The sequence below is a fragment of the Desmodus rotundus genome, chromosome 2 (assembly GCF_022682495.2).
Source record: "Desmodus rotundus isolate HL8 chromosome 2, HLdesRot8A.1, whole genome shotgun sequence".
Taxonomy (NCBI): domain Eukaryota; kingdom Metazoa; phylum Chordata; class Mammalia; order Chiroptera; family Phyllostomidae; genus Desmodus; species Desmodus rotundus.
Genome location: NC_071388.1, coordinates 209,039,916 through 209,050,441, shown reverse-complemented (window position 1 = coordinate 209,050,441; position 10,526 = coordinate 209,039,916).

Sequence of the window (10,526 nt, the reverse complement as noted above, 5' to 3'; positions counted from 1 at the left end):
ATTTGGCCTTTGTGCCCCAGGAGGAGCAGAGACTTCCAATCAAAGTGGTGTCTGAGCCGGTGTGTTCCAGGGTGGGACTTCACGCCCAGGTCACCCTGGACGCCTGGACCCCCAGGACGCAGATAAAGACTTGCCGGTGGGCAGATGGAAGAGTGCTAGGAAAATCACTGGACTGCTGCCCTTTTCTGATTCACCTTCTCCCTGAATTCTAAGCCCCTTACCCGCCCCTTCCCCTCCTCACAGGAAGGGTCTGTCTGCGACAAGAATACAGGACGGCCCACTGGGGCACACAACCCTCTGAGATCGCCAGCGTCTGAACGGAGCGCCCACGAAGATTCCGTCCTTGTCTCCGTCTAGTCAGTGCAGCAGTGACAGGAAGCATGAAGGCTGACTTTCCCGGTCTCTCAGCCGCCCCTCTGGGGAGTGGGCAGCGGGGCTGATCCGGTCAAGGGCTTGCCTGGCCCTCCAGCCCTGGGAGAGAAGCGTCTCCTCCTCCTGCTGCCAGGCCCGCTGCAGAGGGGCAGCTGAGGGTCTGCCTAACGCATGGCCTGGGCCAGGGGCATTTCCCCAGGCCCGCCTGAGACCCTCATCCCTATTCTCGCCCTTGTCCTCCCGCCTCGGTTGCCTCTGCGGGCCGTGCAGTGGGCCCCCTGCAGAAGGGCCGCCAGTGCCAATCAGTCTTCTCTCAGCTTCAGGCTTCCAGGAGACCCCAGGCCAGGCTGAGGCAGCCCGTTTCCAGGTCTTCCCACTGTCAGCATCCTCCTGGCCACCTGCAGTGCCTGTCCTCCAGGCCTGACCACCTGGGCACAACCCTCTCAGGGCCGCCCCAGCGCTTGCTCAGGTTGGGGTGGGGTGGTCCTGGCTGCCCTGCCAGGCCTTTGTGAGGGAGTTTGGTTGTTTCATTGCATTTTGCTGTAAGCATTTCATGTTAATGAATGGAAAACAGGGGGAAAAACCCCCTGCTGATATTAGTGATGCTGTAACAATGGAAAATTTTAATGGTGGGAACTGCAACCCGCCCCCCCCCCCCCCCCCCCCCCCCGCCACTCCTGTGACACTGTTGCTGTGAGTGCGGGCTCTGACTAATGTGTGGCTTGTAGGCGCGCGGCGTGTTTGTAAAGAATCCTAGGGGCTGACTTCACAAATGCACACCCCGGCCTCCAGCATCCCAGCTCCACGAGATTTGCTGACCTTCATTCATGGAGCCGGGGATGGCGTGAAGCCGGGATGTCACACCCCAGACCATCCCTTGCCTTATTGGAATGGGCTGTGCTCCTCCGCACGTGGAGAACTCTGCAACCCTCTCCCGTGATCTCTTTGTCGTGTTCCCTCTCCCTCCTTATGAAAACCTCCGCCCCTCTGAGAGTGGGGTGGGCTCCGAGACGTGAGTCTCCATCTTCCAGGTGGCTGGCATCTGCAGATAAACAGGTTTCCTTTATTTACATCAGCACCTGCCTCTCAAGCATTGGCTTTCATACCTGCTCTTGTTTATAGTTTTTGGCTGCTCCAGATGGGACTGTGTGGACCCTGGTAAGTCCCGGAGGCCCTGAGCAGAGGGTCCCAGGGCAGGGACGGCAGGGGTTTCCCCACAGCTGCCAGAGGTTGTTGCCTCGGGGACTCGCCCCACTCTCCCTCTCACAGCTTCAGCTGCCTTTCCACGCTTTGCTGGTGAACAGAAAGGCGTTTGGCTGAGCTGACGTGCGCAGACTGGGTGAGTCCCTGGAGTGCACGGCTGGCTGGGAGCCCCTGCCCTGCCCTTTGGGGCCTTTGCGCCATTTGGGATTCTGTAGAAATCAACAGGTGCCCTTCGGCCATAGGCATGGCTCGGTGTCAAGAAAACAAATCCTGGTTCCCCAGTGTGGGGTTTGGTGGGGGCGCTCTTTTGGTTTTGGTTTTGGTTTGGGTGCCCTTTGCTTTTGTGGCTGCACACGGCTTTGTCATTGCCTGTTAGGCTTGTCTCTCTGTCACTCCACGGGGAGCAGTCTGCTTCTGTGAGAGAGCTCTGGTCTGTGTCTCTCCTCTGTCTGAGGTGAAACTTTGGTTACAGTTTTTTGGCATGTTTTCTTATCTTTGGAAACTTGGTTTGATCTTTGAGGATTTAGTTTGAGAGCACTCGTCTGTTTAAGCTTTGTCGTTGCTTTAGATACTGTTCTTGTTTCTCTTTTGAAAAGAATGGCTCGGTCTCAATCTTGAATTGTTTTGCCAAAGGTCTAGTGAGTGGGATAAAATCTCAAATGTTGAAGCTCTCATACTGTCACATCCTAAGGATTCTTACTCAGGGTTAAAATCGATGTTTAGAGAGGAAAAGGTCTCACTCCCTTCACTCCCCAGACAGTAAAACTCAGAAAAGGAAATGGGCGAAAAACGGGCATTTTAAACTTCAGCGGCTCATGCCCTGCCAAGTCTGATATCTGCCCCCCTTCTACAGCCCCCTTACGGTTGTTAAGGGCACTAGAGAATGGAACACCTGAATTCTGAGCACACTAAAGGATGCAGTAATCACCAAGAAAAAAATTGTAAGTGTATTTGCCAGTGTAAAAAAAACCAAACCTGTTTCTGAAAGTTATAAAATGTATTCACAAATTTACCAATTTAAAGAATGTTAATTGCTTAATTTTAGCTATCACTAGAAATTGAAAATTCTAATGAAGTTGGAATTAAGTTGAAAATTCTAATTCTAATAAAGAATATATGGTTTTGATAATAGAAGGTGTAAATTATGGCAATATATTTTGAAGAAAATAAAATTGAAAGTGGGTTATTCCAAGTCTGCGTATTTCTAGATGAGTTAAAAGGGCAAACGAAGAGGGATTAGGAAAGTCGCGCAGAGCTCGTGCGAGTCCCGGAGGGTCTGTGCGAGGTGAAGAGCGACTGTGCAGAGAGAGGGAAGGAGCAAAAAGAGAAGGAACCGAGGAAGTGGAAAAAGGTGAGAATGGATTGAAAAAAAGGGACATACAGGGAGAAAACACACTGGAGTAGGAAACTCAGTCAGGGAAATGGAAACGGGGGAAAGGCATAAGAGAGAAAGAGAAAGGCACATAGACAAATGGTAAAGCAATGATAATTTTAATGACAAATGAAAACGCCAAAAGTTCCCTTTGATATCCCCAAACCATGTGTTATTTCCCAACAGAAACCACAGGTTCCATTCGACAGTGGGGGACAAATTAATGGAAATTTTGGTCTGGTATACTTCTATTTGTAATTCTGAGTGTTATCTTACAATGTTGCAGAAAACAAAACGAAACAAACTCTTTTGTCAGCGGCGTGGCAATCTGATCGGGAGCCACGTCGTTTTACCCACGTCTGTGTCACGTAGTCTGTCGTCTTCACTCTGACACATTTGCAACGACATCACGTCTTCACAACGAGCCGCGGAAAGGACTCTGACTTATTCCAAAATACATTTCTCGGAATAAATGTTCAGATCTCACCTTTCAAATAGACGGGGGTCTTCAGGGCTCTGGAGAGTGATGGAGTTCATAGAGATAGTGGTAGATAATCAGGGCAAACAATGATTGACTGGGGACTGAATGGACTGAGGATAGCTATTGTTCTTCTATCTTTGCTCAAAATATCGCTGATTTTTAAAGCAAAACTTGTTTGTTTTCTTAGAGAGATTTGGTAAATTTTGGCAGTATTGGAGCATTTACATTTTTCTCCCTACTTGATCCCTTCAGTATTGGGAAATCTTAATGAGTATTATTATTTCCATGACAATGTGTTTCTTTGTATAAATTCAATAAGAACACGATTTCTTCCAGTTTCCAATTGAGAATTTATTAACCGAAACTTTGACTGGAATGTGCTGTCTGAGAGGGACATGCCCAGGCTCCGGATGTCACCAGGCAACTTCAAGGAATGAAGTTTGACTTTGAAGTCTATACAAGCCCCTTGGAAAGTCACCTGGCCCGTTGCTCACTCACGCGGTTCACAGTGGTCTTTCCCAGTGAGGCGTGAAGGTTGCTTTCCTGGGAGATGGCAAGAAGAACCTCAGGACATTTTGGGGACTTTGAGAGCCTGAGGAGTTTACGCAAACCTATTGGTATAGCAGACAAAGCCTGATGGTAACCGGGTGGCTTGGCATCTCTGCCCTTTGGGGCTAATTAGAGTTTAATCTGAATATTCCTGGTAACATTCCAGTAAAGCAGATTTAAGAGAGGCAATATGACCAATTGCTATTCCTGTTGTGTTCATGGAAATAATCAGGCCAAATGGAAACAGGTCTTAACGCAGTTAATGAATTGGTCTTGATTTGGCTCTGTGATGAAAGTGAGGGTAGACCTGCCCGGTGTAGCTCAGTGGGTTGAGCGCCGGCCTGTGAACCCCAGGGCCACAGGTTCGATTCCCAGTCAGGGCCCATGCCTGGGTTGCGGGCCAGGTCCCCAGTGGGGGGCGCATGAGAGGCAACCACACCTTAGTGTTTCTCTGCCTTTTTTTTTTTCCCTCCTTTCTCCTCTGCCTAAAAATAAATAAAATCTTAAAAAAGAAAGAAAATGAGGGCAACTTTAGGGTGAAAATTGTTTCAATAGGATTTATTTCACACAGTCATGGCCATTAAACTCTATTTCAGTGAACTGTCTATAAAATTTTATTTGTCCCTGTGAACCAGACTGGACCCTGAACTGTTCTAGCTTTCTGAAACGTTTTGGCTACAACCCTCTAACTTCCATACAAATGGGACAAAGAACAGAGGGTGGGGACTGCAACCCGCCCCGCCGCTCCTGTGACACTGTTGCTGTGAGTGTGGGCTCTGACTGCTGTGTGGCTTGTAGGCGCGCAGCGTGTTTGTAAAGAATCCTAGGGGCTGACTTCACAAAGCACACCCCGGCCTCCAGCATCCCAGCTCCACGAGATTTGCTGACCTTCATTCTTGGAGCCGGGAATCGCGTGAAGCCGGGATGTCACACCCCAGACCATCCCTTGCCTTATTGGAATGGGCTGTGCTCCTCCGCACGTGGAGAACTCTGCAACCCTCTCCCGTGATCTCTTTGTCGTGTTCCCTCTCCCTCCTTATGAAAACCTCCGCCCCTCTGAGAGGGGGGTGGGCTCCGAGACGTGAGTCTCCATCTTCCAGGTGGCTGGCATCTGCAGATAAACAGGTTTCCTTTATTTACATCAGCACCTGCCTCTCAAGCATTGGCTTTCATAGCACAGGCAGCCGGACCTGCTTTCAGTTATGAGGCAATGCGTAGGTCTCACCAACTTAAAATAACTGAGACAGAAACCCAGAAACCGCCTGACAGCTGCTGCCACAGCCCCGCTCAGAGCGGTGGAGGGAAAGCATTAAAGAACAGAGACGTGGAAACAACATCAAAGGCGGCGTCTGCAGGCAGAGCGAGCGGAGGCTTCGGTTTAGAATGAAGGGCCACCCCCCTGTGGGTGGCTGGAGGGCCAAAGGTCGCTGCCAGCGGCCAGCCGGGATAGCGGCCCTGTGGCGCCCCGGTGACCCGGGGCACAGCCAGCAGGGAACTGGGTGCCTCAGCTCAGTCCACACTCCATCTAGGACACAGCAGTTTGTCCTGGTCGGGCCGGAGGCTCTGCTCTAGGGGCGTGCTGTCCTCTGAGGACCGGGGCTGAGGGGGCTGTAGGGGAGGGGAGGTCTGTGCTCTGGGTGGGAAAGGCCATCAGACCCCCAGGGGGTCCCCTCACCACCCCAGCACCGCCGTCCTGTGTCCTGTGCCTCTATGTGCGGGAGCTTGGGCGTGTGTCCACAGAGGGGCCAGAATTCAGGGACAATGTGCCCCTCCTGTCCACCCCAGTTCTCCGTCCCGTCTTCCCTCCCCACAGCTTGTCCCCTCTCCCATTACTCTCCTCCCTCCTGCTCACCCCTTCCCCTCCCCTTACCTCCTCCCTGATTTTCCCTTTCCCTTTCCCTGTGACCCTTCCCTCGTGGGGAGCTGGGCTGGTTGGTACCCCCATATAGGTGGCTGAAAGGGACACTTGGGCCCTGGGAAGTTCTGAGTTGGGAGGGGGTGTATAGAGGCAAATGGGGGACATAGAGACTGTGGCAGGAGGCAGGGACACAGGGCCCTGAAGAGCCTTGCAGTCGCCTGGGGTCAGCAGGACACCAGGATTGTAGTCTCAGAGCCTGGGGAGGGGCTGCCCCAGGTGAGACCGGTCCCAGTGCATCTTGGGTGCTGCAGGGACAAGGTGAGCCCCTCACTGCTTATCAGCACACTGTGCCCCCATACGCACACTGTCCCCTTCATACATGCCATCCCTGGCATCCACAGTGTCCCCATCACACTGTTCTCTCCCCTCACAGTCCCTCATTAGGGACAGGACAGGGTTCCTGGTTGGAGAAAGGTGGGAAGGTCAGGGGCTCCTCCGGCCCCCTCCCTGCTGGCCGGCCTTCTACTCCCTGCCCTGTGTCCTGGTCTTACCGCACGTTTCGGAAGGTGTCATCTGAGGACACCGCCAGGGCGGCTCATCTCTCACCTCCACCTCTAACTTTTTCTAACGAGCAGGTCTAGGGCGGGATCATCAGGGACAACCGGGACCCAGTTCTGGGGGTCCCCACGAGTCAGTGCGTGCTCTTATCTAGGCACCCGGGCTCACGCGAGTGTGAGCCCTGGGCCCAGTGTCCTCCACGGCCCACCTGTGTGGCGCTGCCCACATCTCAGGCAGGACACTGGCGGATAATGGTCCGGACGGAGCTCAGCGCCCGTGTTAGGGACAGTTCACGTGTGTGTTTGCTGCGCAGTGTCAGCCTGTGCGCACTCCCACACCGCAGCGTCCCTGCTGTGCCCGCTGCCACCCTGCTTCCTCCCCCTGCTCAGTGTTCCTGCGGCCAGCAGGCTGTCCTCCATCTCTGTGGCTTTCTGTGTCTGTGACACATAAAAATGGATGACGCTCGTGTGGCCTGTTGGGATGGGCCACATGGCTTAAGGACTTCATCCACGAGCACGTGTCCCTGTGGACTCCTTGTAGGACAGCAGAGCTCCGGGCGGCTGAGCAGCTGCCTGGCCTTCTCTGTCGGTGTTCGGTGATTTGGGGGATCGTGCTGCGGGGCACATGCGCGAGCAGCTGCCAGCCTTTATCCTGGGAGTGGTCTGCTGTGGCCCTGGGCGCTGTGGTGTGCCTGTTCCTGCACTTGAGATGTGCCCGCTTTATCCGGTAACTGTGGCTGCCATCTGCTTCCTGCAGGACCCACTGACAAAGGAAAGGAAGTGAAGGACGCAGGCCGGAGGCTCTACGGGGTGGCCCCCCACCTTCTGCCAGCAGGGACCTCAGGGGCTGGAGAAGTTCCCCAGGGGCCTCCCCTCCCTCAGGTTTGGGCACAGGCGCTCCAGAGCTTCCAAGGCACTAGGTGACTGGCGCACACAGCAGCCGGCGGGGTGGGGAACATGAGCCAGCACAGATGGAAAGTGGGGGAGAGGGGACCCCCCCGCCCCCCCCCCGCCCCCCCCCCCCCCCCCCCCCGGCCCCGCACGCTCCGGAGGCAGTTTCCATTCGCGGAGAAGCACAGGAAGCAGGAGGGTCATCCTGAAACTGCTTCTGAGGAGGCAGAATGATGTCAGGGACCCGGCCCGGTCTCTCCCTATCTGTCCTCATCGGGTGGGACGCTGCTGCTGGCCAGCCGATTCACAGCTACTTCTGAGGTTGGAACAGGAAATGGTTAATAGTGTTTGCAAATAAAAACTTTCTGTTCTATCCTGTTTTTGTAGCATTTCTCAGAAGTTAAAAAAGGGTGCCTAATGTGTCTGCTCAATTCAAGAACCAAATTTTTAAGAAATTAAATGAAATGTTTCCACCAACTACCACACACAGGAATAAAGATGGCCAGTGGCCTGTTTCCTGGGCCATGGGGGTCCCAGGAGATTCTCACTCTTCTCTTCTTCTTTTCTAGTAGAAGACACAGTGCCCTCTTTGTTCTTTTGGATGAAGAAATTCAAACTCAGGAACATTTATGTTGCTTTTCCCAGGGAGGAAAGTGGGAGTGAGCATCTTCCTCCTTTCTCTGCTGCTTCCCTCGTAGGCTGGACAGGGTGCCGTTTGAATGGCCACCATTTGGGGATTTTTATACTCTTCGTGGCCTAGCTTTCAAGGGGCCAGTTTTCTCTGCAGGGTGAAAGGGAAGCTGTGCTTTCTCAGATCTCAGGTGGACCACTGTTGCCTAGATGGTAATCCTCACGGTACTTCACATCCAGAAAGGCAGCCAGGTCTGTGGCTCCGGCAACCACCCAGTGGGCCAGCGCGGGGAGTCAGAGAGGTGCTGCTCATTCTTCTGGGACCACCTGCAAGTGGTGAGTGCTCCGTTAATACGAGGTCGATGTGGCTCAGGAATGAGAGCGATGGAAAGAGAACGAAACCCAAAGTAAGTGATGGATGTTTTGGAGAAACGGTCATTTGGAATAGCTGAGTGGGGTCAGCAGCTCACCACCCATGGAAAGATGGAGGTCAGAAGACGCCGGCTTTGGTCACGGGGACCCTGGCTGGTGCGGAAGCCATGGTGCGCTAGTGCCGTCAGGGTGAGGTGGGTGTGCTGGGGTCATGTCCCATGCACAAGCAATTCAGCCCGCTGCTTCTGCTGTCGCAGCAGGCGGGACGCCGTCTCCATCGGCCTCGTGCAGACCAGCACTGAGGCGAGCGTGTTTGGGCTCTCGGGGCCCCAGAGCAACAGGCTCCCCCTTCCCGACACTCCCTCCTGTGTGCGACATCACTGTCCTGGGAGACCTCGGCCTGATCACGTGGACTCTGCGGCATGCGCATCCCCACCCACCCACTTGTTTTTTTCCCCAGTGGCCGCTCCCAGGTGGGTGGGTGCGTTTGCTTCTCAACCACTGTTCCCAAGGTGGTGGCCGGGTCCTTCACAGGGGCCAAGTCATCTCCTGAGGGTGGGGCTGTTGCTCAGCTGTTCTTCTCTGCGGCTTTTGCCAGAGCTGACTCTTCCCTCCTGGCTGTCCACGCGGGGTGCGAAACTATCACGTTACCCCAGCTCCAGGACCACGGGACAGGCGGCCGTGCCTGAGGCTTCGCCGAATCGCCGTCCACACTGGGCTTACCTTCTGCCTCCCCTCCTGCTGCTCCAATGTGGTCCATTACTGCTTCTCACCCTCCTCGTTTCTAAACTTTCCAGAATGCTGTTCGTAGTTTCAATGTGAATTCACAGTTTAACTTTCCAAATGTGTGTGTTTGTATGTGTTCCTGTGTTCCTTACGTGTTCCTTACATGCAGGTGTTGCGAGTGTGTACTCACGTGTAGGCCTGTGCATGTGTGTGCAGAGGCTTGAGGCCCAGCCTCAGGGTGTCAGTTAGCATCACGCCGGTTGATACCCCCCCAACCCCAGAAAACAGTGCCTTGAAAACCAGTGGAGCCCTGGCTGCTGTGGTTCAGTGGACTGAGTGCCGGCCTGCAAAGCAAGGGGTCGCTGGTTTGATTCTCAGGGTACAGGCTTGGGTTGCGGGCTGGGTCCCGGGTAGGGCACATGCAAGAGGCAACCACACACTGATGTTTCTCTCCCTCCCTTCCCCTCGTTTTAAAAGCAAATAAATAAAATCTTTAAAAAACCCCTCAAAACTAGTGGAGCTGAAGTGTATTTCCTCTTGAACAAGAAATCCAGAGGTAGGCAACGTGGAGGCAGTACGGTGACTGCAGTTGTCCTTGAGGACTGGGGTCTTACCGTCCTGCCCCCTCGGCCCCTGGCCTGCACCTGCAAGGTGAACTCGAGGTCGGTGTGGGCTGCAGGGGGCCGCTCGTCAGAGGCCGGTGGAGTGGAGTGGAGTGGAGTGGGGGGACTCTGCCCGGCTATCTCGTCTCGTGTCGAGGAACCTCCCCAGAATCACAGCCCCACAAGCTCCTGCCCTGCCACACTGGGCTGCAAGGCAAAGGGTCTCAGGGTTGAAAGAGTCAAAGGGAAGTTCCAGCAATTAAAAAATACAGTGAAAACATCAGTGCACTTGACCAAACTAGCTGCAGACTGGACGAGGATGAGGAGCGCAGTGGGGAACTGGTGGCACACGAGGCGTAGTTGCTGAGAGTGCAGGTGAGGGGACAGAACCACGGAGGTGGTCTTGGTTTCTTCCAGGTGATGGGGGTGCGAGACTGTGTGTTGGAATTCTTGAGCCACTCATGAAAAAGAGAGTGAGGCCCCTGGACTCATGGGTGGACGAGACTCCGGAACAGGCAGCACAGGGGCAGGGCAGGGGACAGGAGGCGTGTCAGCCCCGGGGCGGGAGGCTCACGCTGGTGACTGGAGGAGCAATGAGGCACCACCGTCTCAGGACCACACAGGCTGTAGGGAGGGCGCAGAGGGGCCCTGTGTGCCTCTGTCACCTGTCAGAGGTGGTGGATGGAGGCTGTGGTTTTAGAACCTGGGGACAATTACCCCGCAGGCACTAAGCTGAGGACCCAGCTCGCCCTGTCTGTGTGGGTGAGGAGTGAGAGCTTCCGTTCGCCCGGAGGGGGTGGGTGTGGGTGTGGGCCCCTCTTTGGGGAGTTGCTCCCTGGCTTGGCCCGGGGGGCTGTGTGGGAACAGTCTGTGGAATCCCTGGGGAGGGTGCTCTGCCCCATGCCTCTGGCCA